Source organism: Cupressus sempervirens, chromosome 6 (genome assembly GCF_028749045.1).
Source record: "Cupressus sempervirens isolate cs-2001-9-10 chromosome 6, ASM2874904v1, whole genome shotgun sequence".
In the NCBI taxonomy this organism is placed as follows: Eukaryota; Viridiplantae; Streptophyta; class Pinopsida; order Cupressales; family Cupressaceae; genus Cupressus; species Cupressus sempervirens.
The window spans coordinates 58,127,284-58,148,367 of record NC_143123.1 but is presented as its reverse complement, the minus strand read 5'-3'; positions in this window follow the sequence as shown (position 1 = coordinate 58,148,367).

Below are 21,084 nucleotides of genomic sequence, written 5' to 3'. Positions count from 1 at the left end.
GGATAGTTGCTAGATTCTCTAATAATCCTAGAGAGAATCACCTGATGGTAGTAAAAAGGATAATGAGATACTTGAAAGGAAGAGAAGAGTATGGCCTATACTATAAGAATAATGAAAAGTTTGAGCTAAAAGCCTACACTAATGTTGATTGGGCTAGAAATATTGATGATAGAAAGAGCACCAGTGGAGGAGCAGTTTTCTTAGGGAGAAGCCTTGTTACATGGATAAGTAAGAAGCAAAGTTGTACTTCCCAATCTATTACTATAGCAAAGTATGTTGTTGCTGCTATTAATTGCACAAACATTGTATGGATCAAATAGTTGCTAAAGGGAATGAAGGAAGAAACCATTGAACTAGTGACACTTTATTGTGATAATACAAGTGCTATAAATTTATCAAAGAATCCTGTTATGCATACAAAGACAAAGCACATTGCAATAAAGTATCATTATGTAAGGGAGTTGGTTCAAGACAAAGAGGTGAAGATGAAATATATCAACACAAAGGAGAAAATTGCTAACATCTTCACCAAAGAATTACCTAAGGATTCTTATGAGTATCTGAGAGGTAAATTAGGGGTGATACCCCTATCAAAGGCTATATAAAAGATAGAGGGAGTACCCTGCATTAAACAAGTTGACATTCATTTCCTATGCATTGATGCAATGGATCTTACTTTGGGAAGTTTCCTAAAGTAATTACAGAGCTAAAATTTCAAAATAGTCACAAGAAAGGTGACAGAGGGAGAAAATTGGAAAACTTACAAAAGCCTATATCTGCATATATAAAGATGTCAAGTGTTAAGTACATGTGTTTGGCATTGTTGTCAAAGAGGGAGAAAGTATAGTAAATTGATCAAGAACATACTAATCAAGAGGAAGAAGATCAAAAGTAGAAAATCAAGTCATAGGGAGAAAGTACATTGGGAAAAAGTATGTTGCAAAAGAGGAACACTAAAGTGAAGGTACATCATTAGAAGAATCAAAAGACTAGAAGCAAGAGAGAGGGAGAAAGAAAAAAACAAAAGAGGGAGATATTTTGATATTTTGTTGATCCATGGAAGAAGAGAATGAGACATTTTGTAACCTAAGAAGGAATTGCTAATAGAGGGACAAGTTTTATTCATAAGCTTTCTTTTTGGTATTGCCTTACTATTTTAACCTAGTTAGTTTATAGTTTGTTTGTGTTGGTGTAAATAGGTATTTACTATTTACACTTTACTTAATTTTACTTAGGTTAGTGCATTATTTTATTATTTTGCATTATTTTATTAATTCTCTTTTTGAGACACTTAGGAGTGTGTGCATCTTTTGTAGTTGTCATGTAGACAACATAGAAGTATGCAACTCTAATTATGCACATGGGGTCTACACCACAGGAGTTTGCATCATTCACTGAGTTGTCATGTAGACACCATAGTTTTTCGCACTCCTAATTTTTCACATGTTGTCTACAACACTGATGTGCATGTTTCACCTTTGTAGGCTTATCCTCTCATCATACCACTTACTTCCGTGCATAATGGAGGATAACCCATATCTGGTGGACATGTGCCTGGTTGTTGGACTTATCATGATGCTGATTCTAAGGCATTCTAGATGCATCTTAGAGGCCTTTATATTGAGGCACTCCTAGTGTACTTGTACATAGAATTGAATACTATATAGTTATTTTGATCATACTCTGGTCTAATTTGTGCTTGTGTTTTTTGAGTTCCTTGGTCTTGGGTAAATTTTTCCCTAAAGTAGATTCTTACATGGTATCAGAGTAGAGGGAGATACTCATCACATAGCCATTGGATACCTCATTGCTTCATCTCTTCAAGGAACCTGATTCAGATCCGGAGCATTAGTTGCAATTGGGAGTGTCTAGAGTCGAAGCAAACCTTGCCATTGCATCTAGAGCAAAGATTTGGTGAAGATTGACTATAAATTTTCCTATCTTAAGCCATAGTCAACTAGAAGGAAAATTTTTTTTGCAAATCGAAACCCGAATGCCCGATTTGCAAGTACAGGTATGATCTATTTTGATCTGATTAATTAATTATTTAGATCTTTAATTCTGCCAATCTGCTATTTTTCTCTGTATTTTCAAAATTATTTTTGTGAATTATTCTCATGTCAGAGAAATTATTATTGCGGTACTAGGTCGTCACATCCCAGCCCACTGACTATTTAATTTATTTTACAGGTTCTATTAGTTATTTGACATGCATCTAAGAGTCGTACATCTATCATTTCATGAGCAAAAACATAGTGCGCACAAAATTAACTGGACATTTCATTCGACGAGCAGATTCTGGCATCGGCCCACCTCATCGGCGAGACTAAACACTCACTTAGGCTATTTGGTTGAAATGAGTTGCAGTTTGTTTTTAAAAACCACTTAATCCCCACATCCCATGCATGTGGGACTATTCCAAACCTTTCAACATCGTGAAGTGAGATCTCTAGTAGCCAAGCGACCTTCAACGACGACAAATGAAATTTGGCACTTTTGTTGACATGCATCAATTTTTGTCCCTACAATATGTGGCAATCGTAGATTCACCCACACGAACCTTCCTTGCCATGCGGCATGCCAACTATCGCTAGCTCAGAGCCCACACCTATACAGTCAACTGCCGCGGTGGATCCTAGTCACCTATTGAGTCAAGGGTTACACAAAGTGCCACATTTGTAAATTCTATACTATCCATACAAATTTGTACTAAACACATCATCAACAGTACATAGTGACATCATCATAGACCTACGTAGTTACTAATGTTAGCAAATCTACAGCCTAAAATTGATAGCCATCTGAGCATCATACTAGGACATTTTTGAATTGTAGAGAGCCATTTGGATGTCAAATTTAACACAGTGTTTCCTCTGCAGACCCCTCTTCATTTGCAATTTTGATTTTGGAGCCCAACTTCAAATAGCCATAACTCGGTCATACAGACTCCAAATTAGGTGCAATGTTTTTTTGATTTTGGGTAAATTTTTTTGAGTTTATTAGTGGTGCAGTTTGTTTTTGCTTTTGGTGCATGGATTGGTCAGAAATCATAGTTTTTGTTGACTATACCTATCTAATCCTGCTTTTTGCAACTTCAAAGGCATCGTATGGGCTCATCTGGACTCCTTTTTTTTTAAAGTGTATATTTTTTCATCTAGTTTTCAGATCTATAATCAAATTATAGTCTTAGTTGGAAAAAAGTATCACTTTCAGAGATAGGTCGTGTTTTGCATTGTAATGCTTCACAATTGATGTAATTTTGAGCTACATTGTAATAGTCCAGATTTGTACTCTATACAGAGGTTGTATTCAAAAAAATTAGAGAGCCCACTTTGTCCATTTTGGCAAGTGGCCCATTGTAATCGCATTATATATAAAGTGCCAACATCATTTATTTGGGGGGGGATTTTTTGATTGAGTGCAAAGGTGGGGTGTACTGTGTACCGTGTCTCCTTTATCTTGTGTTCTTGCATTATGGTTTTTTTTCAAAGTTAACTCCATATAATTATTCTACTTGGAAAGAAAACATTAAAGAGCCATTGGTAGAAAAAGGTTTATCGCGTTATGTCACTGGTGCAGCCAAGAAACCTCTTGCTGATGCTGGTGAAGCTCATAAAGAAGACTAAGAATCCAAACAAGATATGGCCTTAGGAGCCTTGTTGAAAAATATCTCTGATCCTGTCAAATTTCAAATTAGGAAGCTTACAGATCTAATAGATGTTTGGGCTAAACTAGAAGCTTTTTATGGGACAATAGATGAAGACATGGCTTACACAATAGAGGATAAACTTCTCAAGTTGAATCCTAGAAATATTGACACAATTAAAGACTATCTTACCCAAGTAGAAATGTATAGGACACAACTGAATGATTGTGGTGAACCCATTAAAGATGGAAAGATGATCAAACACATCATGACTCATCTTCCACTTTAATATGCTCCTTTTGTTTCTAGCTTTAATACACACAAATTAACAATGGGTAGTGCCTATGTTAAGCCTTCATTTGATAAATTCTCAAAAATGATGATCTTAGAACATGACAATCTAGTGGGTATGAGAATTCTCAAGTCTTCCAAAACCAAAGCCTTGGTAGCAAATGAAGGTAATTCAAGTGGCAAAAACTCTAACAAGAAGCAGAAGTAATGGAAGGCCAAGCCACAAGATGACACACAACAGTTCTCCTCAAAACAACAATCTTCCACAAATCAATCTTCTTCCACTCAATATTCTTCTTCACAACAAGGAAAGTCTTCTGAACAATTCCAACAAGAAGGATAAGAAAACATGTTCCTATTGTAAGAGGAATGGACATGAAGAACATGAGTGCAAAGATAAGCAGATTGATGAATTGGTTAACATTACGAGGAAACATAAACTTGAAGTTCCTAATACATACAAAGACAAGGATTCTTCAACCACTTCAAAGGGCAAGGACCAAGCTTTAGTTTCTAGTACAAACAATCTAGAGGAATGGGTTCTAGATTCCGGAGCATCTCATCACATGGGTGCTTCAAGGAAGAATTTTTCCTCTTTAAAAACTTCAATTGTACCTTACATCTATGTGGGTAATAATACTCAAATTAAAGTAGAAGGTAAAGGGAATGTTGAGTTAGAGAATGGCATCTCCAAGGATGTACTTCATATTCCTAGCCTTAGCACCAACCTTCTCCTCATCTATCAAATCACTCACTATGGATCTGGCAACAAAGTTGAGGTCCTCCTCGACACAGTAGTGGTAAAGAATCTCAAAGATGATTCAATGGTGGCGATTGGAAAGGAAAACCATGAGACTAGACTTTATTCTTTCTCACATTTTGTGCCTAAGTCCATGTCTCTTTGCTTGTTGACTCATTCAAATACTCAAAGTAAACTATGGCATGAAAGATTTGGACACCTTAATTATTGCTACCTTCAATAGTTAAGCAACAAGGAAATGGTCATTGGTCTACCTCAAGTCAAGTTTTTAGAGGGAGTATGTCCAGGTTGTGAAGCAGGTAAACATCCCGAAGAGAAATATGACAAGGGGAAGTCTTGGAAGGCAACTACTATTCTAGAATTGGTACATAGTGATGCAGCTAGCCCCTTTCCAGTACCTTCTTTTGGTAAGGCCCGCTATGTTCTCACATTTATTGATGACTTTTCAAGGTACACTTGGGTCTTCTTCCTTGGTCATAAGAGTGAAGTCTTTGACAACTTTATCACATTCAAAGCTCAAGTTGAGAAGAAATTTGGGAAAGCCATCAAGATACTAAGGACAGATAATGGCAGAGAATATGTCAACTCTAGACTTATAGACTATTGCACACATGAGGGGATGGATCTTCAATATTCAGTTGCATACATGCCATAGCAAAATGGTGTAGCTAAAAGAAAGAACAGAACCCTTGAGGAAATGACTACTTGCATGCTTCAACATAAGTCTCTCAATCAAGTGTTTTGGGCTGAAGCCATGTGCTATGCCAACTACATTCAAAATAAAAGTCCGCATAAGGCCTTAGATGGACTAACACCTTTTGAGGCATGGTGTGGTAGGAAACCAAGTGTTAAGAACTTCAAAGTTTTTGGTTCTCCAGCATGGGCTAGGATACCTCCACAAAAGCATAAGGCATTAGAACCACAAAGCAAACCATGCATATTTGTTGGATATCCTGATCATCTCAAAGCATATAAATTAATGGATCTAGAGACTCACAAAATTTTCTATGAGAGGAGTGTTCATTTTGAAGAGACATGTCCAAGTTTGGCTTCTTCAACTCCTCCTTCTTCCTCCTATGTGGATAGTGATCATAGTGATGAAAGTGACTCGGAAGATGAAGTTCCTCTAACCTTGACTCGTAGGTCACCGCCTTCCCAAGGTCAAAAAATAGTTAAGGACATTCCTTCATCTTCTTCCACTAAACCTCATTGGGCACAACAAACTCTTGATGCAATAGGTTCATTGGTGGGAAATCCTTCAGATAATCGGAGGACTAGGTCACAACACAAGTCATTTCCACATGCATACATAGCCATTGCTTCAGATCCACAATCTTTTAAGGAAGCATCAGGGATTCCAGAATGGGATACAACTATGGAGGAATAATACAATTCATTGATGAAAAATAACACATGGAACTTAGTCCCCCTTCCTAAGGGAAGAAAAGTGGCTCAATGCAAGTGGATCTGTCGAACCAAATTTGCAGCAGATGGAAGTATTAATAAACATAAGGCTAGACTAGTTGCCAAAGGTTTCTTGCAAGTTCTAGGTATTGACTATACAGAGACTTTTGCACCAGTTGCCAAGATGAACTCCATTCGCTTGACACTAGCAATTGCTGCAACTCAAGGATGGGTTGTACACCAGATGGATGTTAAGAGCACATTTTTGAATGTTGACCTTCATGAGGAAATTTATATGGAGCAGCCACAGGGGTTCATATAGGATTCTACTATAGTTTGCAAATTAAAGAAGTCTATTTATGGTTTAAAGAAGGCTCCTCGATCTTGGTATGCCAAAATGGATTCATTTCTCCTCTCATTAGGTTTCAGAAGATGTCATTCTAATTTGAATGTTTACATTCTTTAGAAGGATGACTCTCACTTGATCTTAGTGCTTTATGTTGATGACTTGATCATTACAAGGAGCACTACATCCATCATAGCCAGTGTGAAGACCTCTCTTCAAGATAGATTTTCCATGACAGACTTGGGTTTGCTACACTACTTCCTTGGCATTCAGATCATACAGTCTTCAGTAGGGATTTCACTTTCATAGCCCAAGTATGCTCTTGACTTGCCTTCTCGATTTCACATGAGTGACTGTAAACCTGATCCTACTCCCTTTCTATCAAGTGTCAAGCTAGAGGCTAAGTGCACCACTCCACTTGTTGATGTGACATTATACAGACAGTTAGTTAGAAGCCTTATCTACTTGATACACATACACCCTGATATTGCCTTTGGAGTTGGTATGGTTTCAGGCTTTATGCAAGAACCTCATGAGTTTCATTGGAAGGTTACCAAACACATTTTGCACTATATCAAGGGTAAAAATACACATGGGATTCATTATGCAATAGGTACAGGGCTTCAGTTGATTGGATACATAGATTCAAACTATGCAGGAGACTTAGATTCTTAGAAGTCTACTTCAAGTTATACATTTCACCTTGGTTCTAGCCCTATTTGTTGGCAAAGTAAGAAGCAGAACAATGTTGCTCTTTCTTCCATAGAGGTTGAGTATCAAGGGGCTATCAATGTAGCTACAGAGGCTCTTTGGTTACAACACATCCTAGAGGAGTTTGGATTCGATCTACCTAAGCTGGCAGTTCTTCATTGTGACAATCAAAGTGCCATTAAAATCTCTAAGCATCTAGTTCAGCATCAACAAACAAATCACATTGAGGTTCACATGCACTATATTAGAGAGCTTATACATGAGCAGATCATTACACTTTAGTACTATCTTACAATAGAGCGGGTCACTAATATTCTCACCAAACCCTTCACCGAGGTCAAGTATTCTCATTTATGAGATCTCTTGGGGGTGTGGGATGTTGCAGATAGGGGAGTCCCTTGACTTCTCTCTTCTTCTTCTTCTGGGAGGGATTTTTTCCTATTATGAGGTCTTCTTCTCTCTCTTTCTTTTTCTCTATTGTACTTATCTCTCTTTTGGAGGAGGGTTTTTCCCATGACGTTTTCCCTCTTTCTTCACTTTATGAGAGATTGTATTGCATCATTTTAGCATTGCTTTTGTACATGGGTACCTAACATGGCCTAGTAGCCGAGACCCATTATGCATTAGTGAGATTAAGTGCATTCCCCTAAGTTGCACTTAAGGGGGGGTGTTGGTGTAAATAGGTATTTACTATTTACACTTTACTTAAGTTTACTTAGGTTAGTGCATTATTTTATTATTTCTCTTTATGAGACACTTAGGAGTTTGTGCATCTTCTATAGTTGTCATGTAGATAATATAGAAGTATGCAACTATAACTATGCACATGGTGTCTACACCATAGGAGTTTGCATCATTCACAGAGTTGTCATGTAGACAACACATTTTTTCACACTCCTAATTTTGTACATGTTGTCTACAACACTGATGTGCGTGTTTCACCTTTTTAGGCTTATCCTCTCATCATAGCACTTACTTCAGTGCATAATGGAGGATAACTCATATCTGGTGGACATGTGCCTAGTTTTTGGACTTATCATGATGCTAATTTCAAGGCATTCTAGATGCATCTCAGAGGCCTTTATATTGAGGCACTCCTAGTGTGCTTGTACATAGAATTGAATACTATATAGTTATTCTGATCATACTCTGGGCTAATTTTTGCTTGTATTTTTTGAGTTCCTTGGTCTTGGGTAAATTCTTCCCTAAGGAGAATTCTTATTGTTTGACTAGTTGATTAGTTTTGTATTGCCTTACTGCACTTATGACTTGTTTGACTAGTTGATCAGTTTGGTTTGACTGGTTGATCATTTGAGTAAAAAGATTGTTATTGTTGAAGAAGTATTTTCAATCATTTTTTTGTCACTGATGTCAAACCTGCTATATGTTGGTAAGACAATTTCTTATATGTTTCAAGCACTATCACTTAGTTGATTGATGAAGAGGATTTGATTAACAAGATGTAAAAAAAGTACCTAGAAGAAAGGTTGAGTTATGATTATGTATTGAAGTGCAAGAATAAGTTAAGATAGTGATAACATAATGTATTGATGATCTACTTGAGGTTATAAAATGATTGGCTACACTTAGAAAGTTCAGATGAAAAAGGTTGGACAAAGTTCATTTGCTAAGCTTTACCAAGTTAGTTGATGCCGAGCAAGGTAGTAAATGTCGAGTGAATTTCAATAGATTTCGAGCACTTGTAAAATCTAGTTGATGCTGAGTGATTTTATAGTAGATGCAAAGTAACACAGTATGTGCCAAGTATCAGTAAATTGATAATGTCAAGTTGCTGAATTATGAAAAAGATCAAAGATTCGCCAAATAAAATCCAACAAGTTTGTTTTCTTGGAACTTGTAAATTAGGAGAAAGATAAGATTGATGAGCTGGAGGCACATAATCTTATGTAAACTATTTTGGAGGTGAATTCAAATGGATTTTAGGAGAATTTTCTAGAAAAGACAAGATATTGGGTAGATACACTGTATCCTACCTAATCCATCAAAATCCCTAATTTTTGAGATGGACAATGAATGCATGCATGGTTAAGAATGTTAAATGGGTTCACTGAACTGTAAAAAATTTTATTTAGAAATCTAGACCTTGAATAACTGATTCACCCCCACTCTTAGTTATTCTAAAATAATTCTAACAAAATCATCATCAAAATGTAAATTCTACGAGCATCTCATGTTTCCCTAACTACAACTACAAAGAAAGCTCTTAAACCAGCATCTTAGTGATAGTTTTAGAATTAGAGTATGCTTAGAGTGCAAATCTACAAGAATGCATGTAAGATCTATGACTATAATGCATATTATATGAAGATAAAAACTATTAAAATGCTATAATAATGGCCATACAATGATCTAACATGTAATAAATGATGCTAAATGACATAAAAAAAATGCTAAAATGCTATGAATTCACTAGAATGATAATACTAAAATGATAACTTAGAATGTGCCTATAATGTAGGTGCCTAAAACTTGGGTCCTTTGGCTCTTGGATTTCTCTCCTATTTATAGGATTTTGAAAGGGTTTGGGGTTAAGAATTAGGATATTTACCTTTTACTGGTGGATGAAAGTGAAACTGAAAATATCTCATACAAGACTAGGAGGAAGAATCCAACAAACTTGGTTTTGAGGATAAATGGGGATATTTCTAATTCTTTTAAATGAAAAAGAGGGATTTTCTCTTTTGTGAGGATAAATGATTTTTTATTTTCATAAATATCTTATTTATTCTCAAAACTTTGTCCTTTTCCTCCTCCTTTTTGAATTTCATTTTATGAATTTGAATTTTTTTTCTCCTCTTTTAAAGTTGATTTAGGTCTTGTTGATTTGATAGATAATTAAGGACTTGATGTGATTTTTGATTTGAAAGTCTGTTGTGTTTCTTATAATTTTCTCTTTAATTTACATTGATTGATTACAATTAAGTGATTTAGGTCTTTGCCAATTTTTGGGTGTCTACAATAGGAAAAGAGGTATAAAGTGTTAAGGAATTATTTTGGTCATGAAATAATTACTTATGTTTGTAGGGATGACAACCTAGATGTTTACCCTAAGTTAGTGTAATGTGTGTTTAGATCAAGCTGACTCCACAATAGTTTTGTGTAAAGAAATGGTATAAGTAAGAGTTACTTTATGCAAAGTATGTGACACATGTGATCTATGAGAATGCAAAGTATATTATGAATATGTGAACTATAGTCATGAAATGAAAACTTTTATGAGAAATCTATGATGCAAATTTTGATGTCAGATCAGGCTATGCAAAGTATGACAGTCATCGATAAAGAGGTTTTTGTATTTATCTCTTTTGTATAAGTGTGCTATATTGAATAATTTCATGTTAGGATAGTGGGCTCTTCTTGCATACAATTGTAATTATTATACCAACTCCTAACAGGGTTGAGGCTTTTAACATGGCCTAGTCCTCTAACAAAGAGCAAGACACTACATGTAATTCATAGACTCCTAATAGGGTGAATATCCTTAACATGATTCTTTTGTTTAGTGAATCATCTTCTGGGTACCATCCCCGCTAGGGTTTTCCCTTGGCCAAGGTTTCCCTAGTTAAAAAATATTGGTGTTATGAGTTCTCTTTGTTTATGGTTTTATTTATTATTCATAATTATTTATTTACTTTCTTATGCATGTTGCAAAGTAATTAATAATACCAAGTTGTGGGAAAAAGTTTGTAGAATACTAATTCAGCTCCCATTCTAGTATTATCTATTTCTAATAGTGTAAGATTCTGATTGGGTCACTATGTCACATTGGTTAATTGGTGAGAATATTCTTTTGGAAAGAATATGACAACTATCAATTTTCTACCATTTAGAAATTCTATTTCAGCCATCTAAGCTCTTCTACTACCACATATCACATCATTTCTATTTTGCATGCCAAGTCACCTACCCTCCACATTATCATGAGATAGAGACATTGTGCCATGTGCCACCTCACTATGTTAGTGCATCAGACACATGTAATCCAGTTGCTATGTAGCATGTGAGTCATCTCCCTACCATGTCATTACAAGCTAACAATGACTCACCATGTGTCAATCCTGCCACATCAACACCTTGATTTTCATTCCAATGTAACTTTCTCATATTAGAAATAGGTAATACTAAGAGGGGGGGTGGGGAGCGGGGGGTGGGTGAATCAATATTCTACAATTTTTTTCCCTCAACTAAATATTGTTAATTACTTTATAACTTACATATGAAAGTAAACCAACAATGTTGAACAATAAATATAACCATGCACAAAGAGAACTCATAGCACCATTATTTGTTAACTAGGGAAACCATGGCCAAGGGAAAATCTCAGTGGGGATGATACCCACACGATGATCCATTAAACAAAAGAATCATGTTAGGATATTGTGTTGGATACAATTGATTAATTTTGTGTTGTCTTTGATGTTACACAAATGTCATATCATTATCAGTCAGTATATGCCAAGCTCACTTGGGTAGTGAAGAAAATTTTCTATGTCTACCAAGCATTCTTGTGGTTACCTAGTTTAGAAAGAAGTGTCTATTGAGTTCACTTGGGCATCAAAGGAAAAGTATGTTGAAAGTGAGTGTTAACCAAGCTCACTCAGGTAATGAAGGAAAGTTGGATGGAACCAGTGCTAACTAAGCTCACTCAATTGTCAAAGGATTTTTGTGAGTTTGTAGTGTTAACTAAACTTCTATTGGTTAACAAAGGAAATTATTTTTGCGTTAGTTTCTACCAAGCTAGGTCAACTAAGAGATTTGGGATTTATTTTAGTACTAACTAATTCACCCCTCCCCTCTCAATTACTTATCTTATATTTTTAATAATTGGTATCAGAGCACTTGGTGCTTGCAGAGAATGTTTCAATGAGCTAAGATAAATATCAAGATGTCTTACAAAAGAGAGATCCCTAAGCTAAAAAGAGACAATTTTGCAGCATGGCAAGGACTTATACGGTTACACTTGGCTACCATCAGTGACTTAGGATGCAAGTATCTTGATACTAAATACAAGACTTCCACTAGAACATTATTAGTTGAAGATATTGCTGAAAAGAAGAATCATAACATCATGATAATTGATATTGCATCTACTCTTAGTTATGTTGAATTTGATGGATTCAATGACTGCAAGACAACTTATGAGATGTGGATCAAGTTGAAAGATATATATGGAGGAGATGACAATGTAAGAAGAGATAAGGTCAAAAGTCTTAGAGGTCATTTTGATCAAATAAGAATGAGAGAAGATGAGAACATTTCCAATATGTGGAAAGAATCAAAGCAAGTGTACGTGCAATCAAAGCATATGGAGGAGACATTCAAGAGAAAACAATTGTAAGCAAGGTACTTAAAAACACTTCTTCCTATTTATGCAATTAGAGTATCTTCTATTCAAGAAATGAGATGTGATCCAAATAATAAAATATCTTTGGATGCTTTAGTTAGAATATTGAAATATTTTGAGTTAGATAAGTTTGATAACTATGTTCCTAGTTCAAAGGTTATTGAATTTTCTTTTAAAGCCAAACTCTCACTCAAAGAAAATGATAAGAAATCAAAATCTAGTCAATCAAGAAGTGAAGAAGAAGGAACATTATAAGAAAGTTAAGATAATGATCTTGAAGTTATTGAAGCCCTACTTGCAAGAAAGTATTCCAAAGGAAGAGGAAAGTACAAAGGTAAATTTCCTCTGATCTACATTTCTTGTGAAGAAGTTGGTCACATCGTTGCTAGATGTCCAAATAAGGAAATCAAAGATGAAAAGAAAAGAAATAAGCACAAAGTCAAGAAGGATTCCAATAACTATAAGAAATACAAGGAAAAGGGTAAGAAATCTTGTTTTATAGCTAAAGATTCTGATAACAATGAAGATGAAATGGTGTATATTGCTATGAAAGATGAATCTAATGATGAAGGAGATAAGATGGAACTTACTTTTCATGTTAGCAAAAATGATATGTGGATTATTGATAGTGGCTATTCAAATCATATGATGGGAGACAAAACCAAATTTGAGCACATGTAATATTATGATGGAGGTAATGTGAGATTTGAAAACAATGAACCTTGTAACATAAAAGGAAAAGGATGTATTTCATTGACTAAAGAGCTTGTATGTGACAATGCTTATTGGGTTGAAGGACTAAAGCCTAATCTACTGAGTGTGGCACAATTGAATAACATTGGATTCAAGGTAGAATTCATGAATGGATAGGCCAAACTACTAGATGGAAAGGGAAATTTGGTTGCATTTGGCAAGCCAACAAAAGGTAATCTATTTTATCTTGATCTCAGTGACTGTTCATGTTTTATTGCTCAAGTAGAAGAAAGATGGTTATGGAACAAAAGGCTATGCCATGTAAACTTTGATAATCTAGTAAAGATAAGAAAACATAAAAGGGTAAGAGGTATTCCTAGCTTGAAGAAACCTAATATGGGTCTATGAGAGAATTGCCAAATTGGTAAGATGAGAAAGAATAATTTCAAAAGCAAAAACTATCAGTTAGAAGAAGTCTTGGAAATTGTTCATACAAACTTATTTGGACCTATTGGAATAGATAGTTATAGTGGAGAATTTTTTTTCATTCTTTTTGTTGATGACTATTCTAGAATGATGACTGAAATGTATCTAAAAGAAAAATCAAAAGCCTTTCAAAAATTCAAGTGGTATCTGGCAAGAGTAGAAAAAGAACCTAGAAAGAGGTTGAAATGTTTAAGATTAGATAGAGGTGGTGAATTAATCTCTAATGAATTCAATAATTTCTACATTGAAAGAGGAATCAAAAGACAAGTATCAACTCATGATACACCACAGAAGAATGGTATAGCTAAAAGAAGAAACAGATCTATCATGGATTGTGCAAGAACTTTGATGATTGAAAAGAATGTTGCTCTCAAATAATAGAAGGAAGCTATTAGCATTGTAGTTCATACCTTGATTAGAGTATAGTTGAAGAAAGATTCAAACAAAACTCCTTATCAGTTATGGTATGGCTAAAAACCTAATATAAGTTATTTGAAAGTATTTGGCAGCACATGATATATCTTGAAAGAATCTAGAAAAGGAAAATTTAATGTAAAAGGTGATGAAGGCATATTTCTAGGATACTCTTGTAGAAGTAAAGCATACAAATGTTTGAACTTGTCTACTCATAAAATTATAGAAAGTGCACATGTTAGAATTGATAAGTTTGCAAAAAGGAGTGAAGAAGAAAGCAACAAGGAACTAGAAGATTATAGAAGATTTGTTTACTATGAACCTAATACCCTATCAAATCTATTTGAAAGAAAGGAAGCTTCATTTCCCAAGTCCCCAAAATCTCCAATAGTTATCAAGTTGTAGACAATCCAACCTAAGCTATAGTTAGAAGGACCAAAGTCACAATTAGAGGCTATCAAGCTAGTTCAAACTAAGCTTGAAGGACCTAAGTTATAGAAAGAAGGACCCAAACTTGAAACTAAAATTAAAGATAAAGATGGTGGAACTCATTCAAAACCCAAAGAGCCTATGTTAGCAAGATATGTTAGATGGTATTATGCACCTAATCAGATCATTGGAGACAAATTTGATGGAACAATGACAAGAAAAAAATTAAAAGGTATATGTTTACTTGCTGAATTTGAACCTAGAAGTGTTAAAGATGCTCTAGATAATGAGAGTTGGATTGAGATAGAGAAAATAGAAAAGAAAAAAACTTGGACTCTTGTTCCTAGACCCAAGGATAAAAATTTAATTGGTACAAAGTGGGTATTCAAAAATAAGTTGAATGAAGATGGAAAAGTTTCAAGAAAAAAAGCATGATTGGTGAGCAAAGATTATTCTCAAGATGAAGGTATTGATTATGGTGAAACTTTTTCTCCTATAGCAAGACTAGAAGGTGTTAGAACATTACTAGCATATGCAACACATAGAGCATTTAAAATATATCAAATGGATGTCAAATCTACATTCTTGAATGGAATTCTTGATGAGGAAGCCTATATTGAACAACTAAAAGGTTTTGTAGATCCTAACAAAAAAGACATGGTTTGCAAGTTACATAAACCATTATATGGTCTCAAGAAAGCTCCTAGAGCTTGGTATGAAAGACTTCATAATTACTTGGTATAGATTGGCTTTCAAAGGACAAATGATAACAATAGTCTATATATCAAGGAAGGACCAAACAAGAAGATTGTGTTGACATAAATATTTGTTGATGATACTCTATTTATAGGAGATGATGACTTGTGCAAAGCATTTTTAGAAGAAATAAGTAAAGAATTTGAGATGTCCATGTTTGGTGGGATAAAATTCTTTGTTGGATTATAGATATGACAGAAAAAAAATGGTAGCTACATCACTCAATCTAAGTTTTGGTGTTTGAAAACGTTACCCACTTCAAATTATCCCCATGAGAATATGACACATCTAGGGGTAGCTAACTCCCATTAGCAACATATCATTTCAGACACAGGGCCAACTATAAGGCATGACCCTTCTTCTTCTTTAGGCTCTGCAAAACTTGGGCGGGTGAACCTATAGATTCCTTATATGGTACCAGCTATCAAAGCATACACTGAATCTATTATGAAGTAGATAAAACCCTTATTTCTCCTAATAACTTATGAAATAACATATATCTACAGTAGCTAAATGCAAAACAATAAAATTCGTAATCTGAGTGAGGGCATTCTATTTATAGCTCTTCAACATTAAAGGGAAATTGATTTATATTGAGGAAAGACAGCATGTTCAATATGCAGCAAAAACTTTAATGACCCTACAAACGACCAGTGCCTTATCCATTAGGGCAATCCTACATTCCAGAATTATGCATCCTTGAACATCAATCAACATATGGCATACGTTAATACATTCATGTTCAGTCTGTTCACCTTATGAATTAGACAACAATATCCAATATAACTCCATACTTTCTCACATCCTTCTTAATTGAATCTGCAACCTTGTCTGAAACCACAAACAATTACATGACTCCTTGAGTCAAAGGCAAGCAAACTTCAAACATACAACTAGACAATTGCAAATAGGTTCAAGATCTTTGTTCTTGAACATATAACATTACAAACTCAACAAGAAAGGAGACAGAGTCATATTGAAATTCAAAACCTTTTGCACATTGTATTTATCTCCTTGAAATAAGTACATTAGGGATGCAAAAAACAAGATACAAGATCACACTATTGTATCAGAACTATCTACGAAATCCATATGCTGTTCATACAAGACATGTTGGGTATGTGGCTTTCACAGCCTGAGTAGAGCTCTAAAAAATTGGAAGAATAGAAAACCAACCAACCAACCCCCCCTTTTTCTCTAGCCTTGGGATCTCACTTAAATACTATGAGATGCAACAAGCTTCAGGCATAGAGAACTGACAAGTGTCCCTTACAAAAGATATCACAAGTTTGTAACGAAAGAAAGAAGAAAACGATTAACAGAACATCATGTAGACCAAAAATTCTCCTGTAAGCTTCTTTTTTGTTACCACCTTTTTCTGATTCGGCTCTACCACTGATTTTTTGTATGCGCAACTGCTAAGATTGCCTTATCAATGACAAAATCAACTCTGAAAAATACGCACCAACCTAGGCCCGTGGGTTTTGTCAAGATGACTACTGAATGAGAATCATCTTTACTTCCCACTCTTTACTGATCATGCCAAGCTTCAGAAATAAAAAAATCATTACTTAGCATGCAGTACAGAAGCTGAAAAATAATGTGGTTATTAAAAATAACAAAATAGGGATGCTCCGATCCCCAGCCATGTCTGCTTCCTTAACCGACTTCTTGCCAAAATTTTCCATCTACTGACACAAAAAGGGGGGACATGCACAAGAATTGAAAAAGACTATACCCCAGGGTATAAAATCTTCTTCACCTTCTTCCAAAACTATGCACAAGGTCTCAAATATCTCTGCTACCCTGGCATCAAACTAAGATGCTTTGAAAATTTGTTTAAAAGATGATGTTTCTGCTGAAAAGGTTGTTAGCTTACAAAGTCTATTCCTTGTTCTTCTTATCACCTTGGTGACTTGACTATGACACCTGATTACTAGCTTTCCTCTATCAAAAAACCATACACAGGCATACGAAGCTAACCATTTTCCTTTTCTGAACCATCCTCTAAAAATAAATAAATCATTTTTCAAAGTATCAGTGTCCCAGAACCAACTACTCTTAACAAACAATCCTTCCGCTATTCATACCCTCAGACTTAGTGAAATCTTTAGAAACATCTTTTGAATAAATCACCAGGACTGGAAAATGCAAAGACTTTGGTATTCAAACTTACCTAAAGCCTTTTCTTTTATCTTTGTAACTTCTGCATTTTATCCTTGAGCCAACTACTTGACACTCGTGCCAAATTTATCTCAATCCTGGCAGTAATTTTTCCATTCAGAGATGACTCACGAATTTCTACTCACACAAGTTGATATTGGGAAAATCTCACTTTTTACACCCTGTTCTTTGCTTTCACACGTGAAGGCTTTCATGTCTCATTAATATGCATAATGATACCACTTTCAATAGTAAAATATGCACCGTCGATCTTGAAAATCTTATAAATTGAAAATGTGAGCATGACAGCTTCAAAATCCACTAGGCAAGCTGGTCCGGAATAACCCAATCATAATTAGCCATGTGTGCAATTTATCTTTTAGTGCGCGCTTCTTGCTTCTAAGAAATGCAAATGCGCAAGAACCGCAGATCTGAATTGAATCAATGACTTGAGTCAGCCCCACATGTCAGGCTTGCAAACTCTCGCATTTCTTATCTTGTGAGCATGTTGATATAGCGGGCCAGTGCCTTCCGTCGATTTAGAGAAGATTGATGGTTGATGAAAATTTTTCTGAATAACTATTGCACTGTTCCTTTATCACAAAACATGTGATATTTCAAAATGGCATGATTTGGTTAATTTTGACATGGGTCCACAATCCTTTTACTTGCATTATAAAATGATACAGAGATAAAATAATGTGGGCAAACACTAGCCCTTGATGCTGGCTTAGATCGACGGTGATAAAAATAGGCAGCCCATCACCATGATCCTAACCAATGAGAAAAAACCTTTTACTGCATGTGTTCTGACAAGCCTGACCATGACATTCAAGACTTTGGCACCCATGACATTGTTACTTCCTTGCATTTTGGTCCCACTATGCCACACATCGCAAAGTGGCACGCTCGCAATATTTATCTACCTCTCATCTTGAAAATGCAGGAATGCCTCATCCGTCGATCTCACATAGATCGACGATGTTCATAACTTGTCTTTTGCACTCATATGAACATCTCCTTGTGTCTTCATAAGGGACAGATGTCACTTATGTGCTTGCCCACTTTATTTAAATCATGCTCATCTTCATCTTGTAGGCAAGCAGCATCCGGTGATCTCAACCAAGATCAACGGTGAGTCAATCTTTTTGAAAAATCTTGGACTCATGTAATCAGACTGTGCTATGTGCCCTCTTTGGGCTTCCTCACATTTTGTAATGGACTCGCATTTTGAAAATGTGGGAATGCATGGTCTGTCGATCTGAACAAGATCTATGATCGTTGAGACTTGCATGGTAAGCTTGAAAAGCAACTTTTTTGGAAAAAAGCTATAAACCCTGATTACCTTAAACTTAAAGCAGATTTAATCAAAACATTATTTCAAGTTTTCCTAAGGTTTAAAAAGGGCATGCTCTGAGTAAGAAAATGAGAAGGGGCTAAAGGATTTCAAAGGCCTTGGTGGATTTGTATAAGGAAAGGTTCTTGACTGAACTCTGCATATTAAATGGGGTAGAAAGCAGATTTTAGGATTTGTTCAAAATAAGACTTTGTCATATAACTCAGAATGACAAATTATCATCATGGAAGGCTTAGGAAAACTGAATGGAAAGTGTCAGAGCCATTGAACATCTTAAGGACCTCAAAAGGATAGCTGAGTGCACATTCAATTATGGGCATTCATAGGACTTGACTTTCTCAAAATTTCAAATGGATGCTCAAAATGGGAATGCAATTTTGAGCACCAATAGTGGCTCTGTCTAGGGAAACATGTCCCTTGTGGGCATGGTAAGATTCCAGATCTCTAGGAGAAGTAGACCACATACCTGAAACAACAAAACTTCTCTCGAATAGCTTAGTGAAAGCAAAGAAACAACTACTTCTACTCTTTAGAAACAATGACCCCAAGCCACTGAACTTCAACAGAATTGTTTACCTCTGTCATAAACATGATTCTCATATGAACTTTCATGAGGTAAACTGAAATTTCTTCTTCTATCAGTTTCATCAATCATATTATCATTATATAACAGATCACTTGTCAAAACAAAATCATCACTCTTATTTTCACAATGCATATAAAAAATTATTTCATCTTCAACCGTTAGCTCATTATGAAGATACTGATCAGCATGCTTAAACATATCAAATTGAAACTGAAAACTCTCTTCATTTAACATCTCATGCATGCTATCATTCTTGAATATGAAGGCTTCATATTCAACTTGGGGAAAAAGACCACTCATACCTTCAAAATGTGTATCCCTTTGCATAAACAGATAGGAATCAAATGAACAATCTGACTAATATTCACATATGTCATCCACATCATAATCTGAAACTAATCCATAATCTTCAAATGGTTCTTCACAATTAGAAAATAGATTATTCTTCACATCAGAGAGTTCTTCATAAATCTCATTGCAAGGTGCATACTGATTTTTAAAAACAACTTCATCAAACATCTTGTCATTTACCTCCTCAGATGCAGCATAATCATTAGTTTCACTATCAAACTTAGAAGCAAAGCATTCTAATCTCCTATAGCAGTAAGACAAGGTATCATCATCAAACTTGTTCTCAACTTAATCTGAATTTTCCATGTGTTCTTCAAAAAGGGGATTGATAATTCCATGCAAAGTGCCTTTGTAGACATTAGGATAAGTGATGTGCTGATCAACATCAAACTCCTCACCATATAACAGATTAGTGAAAACTTTAAAACCATTTCTAACATCGCTGTCATGGACACTTTCAACATATGAAGAAGAAAAATTAGAATCATATGAAGACTCAACATCCACTCCATAAACGAAGCATGTAGAATACAAATCAAAGTTGCTTTCATTGTCTCCATATAGGTGATTACAATGTCTTGCAAGAAAATAATCATTTATCTTATCAATAGGGGCTGATGCATTAATCTTAGGATCAATCATGTACTGATCATCACTACATTCCTTCTCAAGACACTCTTCTACACAATTAGGTAATACATCCTTATAGATAACCTCTTTGTCTTCATATTGTGTAGACACATTTTCTTCATAACTTTTAATCTCAAACTGATTTACACAATTCTGAAATGGACACTTACTTTCAGATTTAAGAAAAGAATTCATACCTTTACTGACATACAAGCACTCACTTTTATCATTACTTTCTTCTTCCCAATTAGCATCTGATTCACATGAAGACGCATATGTACTATTACAATCCTCTGAGTAAAAAGTGTCACCATTGTCTTCACTTGATGCTTCTTCACAATATGTTGGATCAGCAATTTCATCTTTATCACTTGATGCATCACTTCCAGGTTCTTCATTCTCATACTGAGATAAATACCTTTCCTCTTTCTGATTCGTTATGTTTTCAACACAATGTGAATCATCAATGGGAAAATGAATGACTAGATTTATATCTTGCCTGGATAACTCATCAAATGAATCAATTCTATCATTCGCTGTTGTAATACCATAAACATGTGCATTCAAATCAGCACGAATGCAATCATTTCCTTTTTGCAACAAAGAGATATCATGTTCACATGCTTTTATTTCTGAATTTTCAGCAAAACTATTTACAATAACAGGAGTGCTTATTTGCTGATCTGAATTTAAACA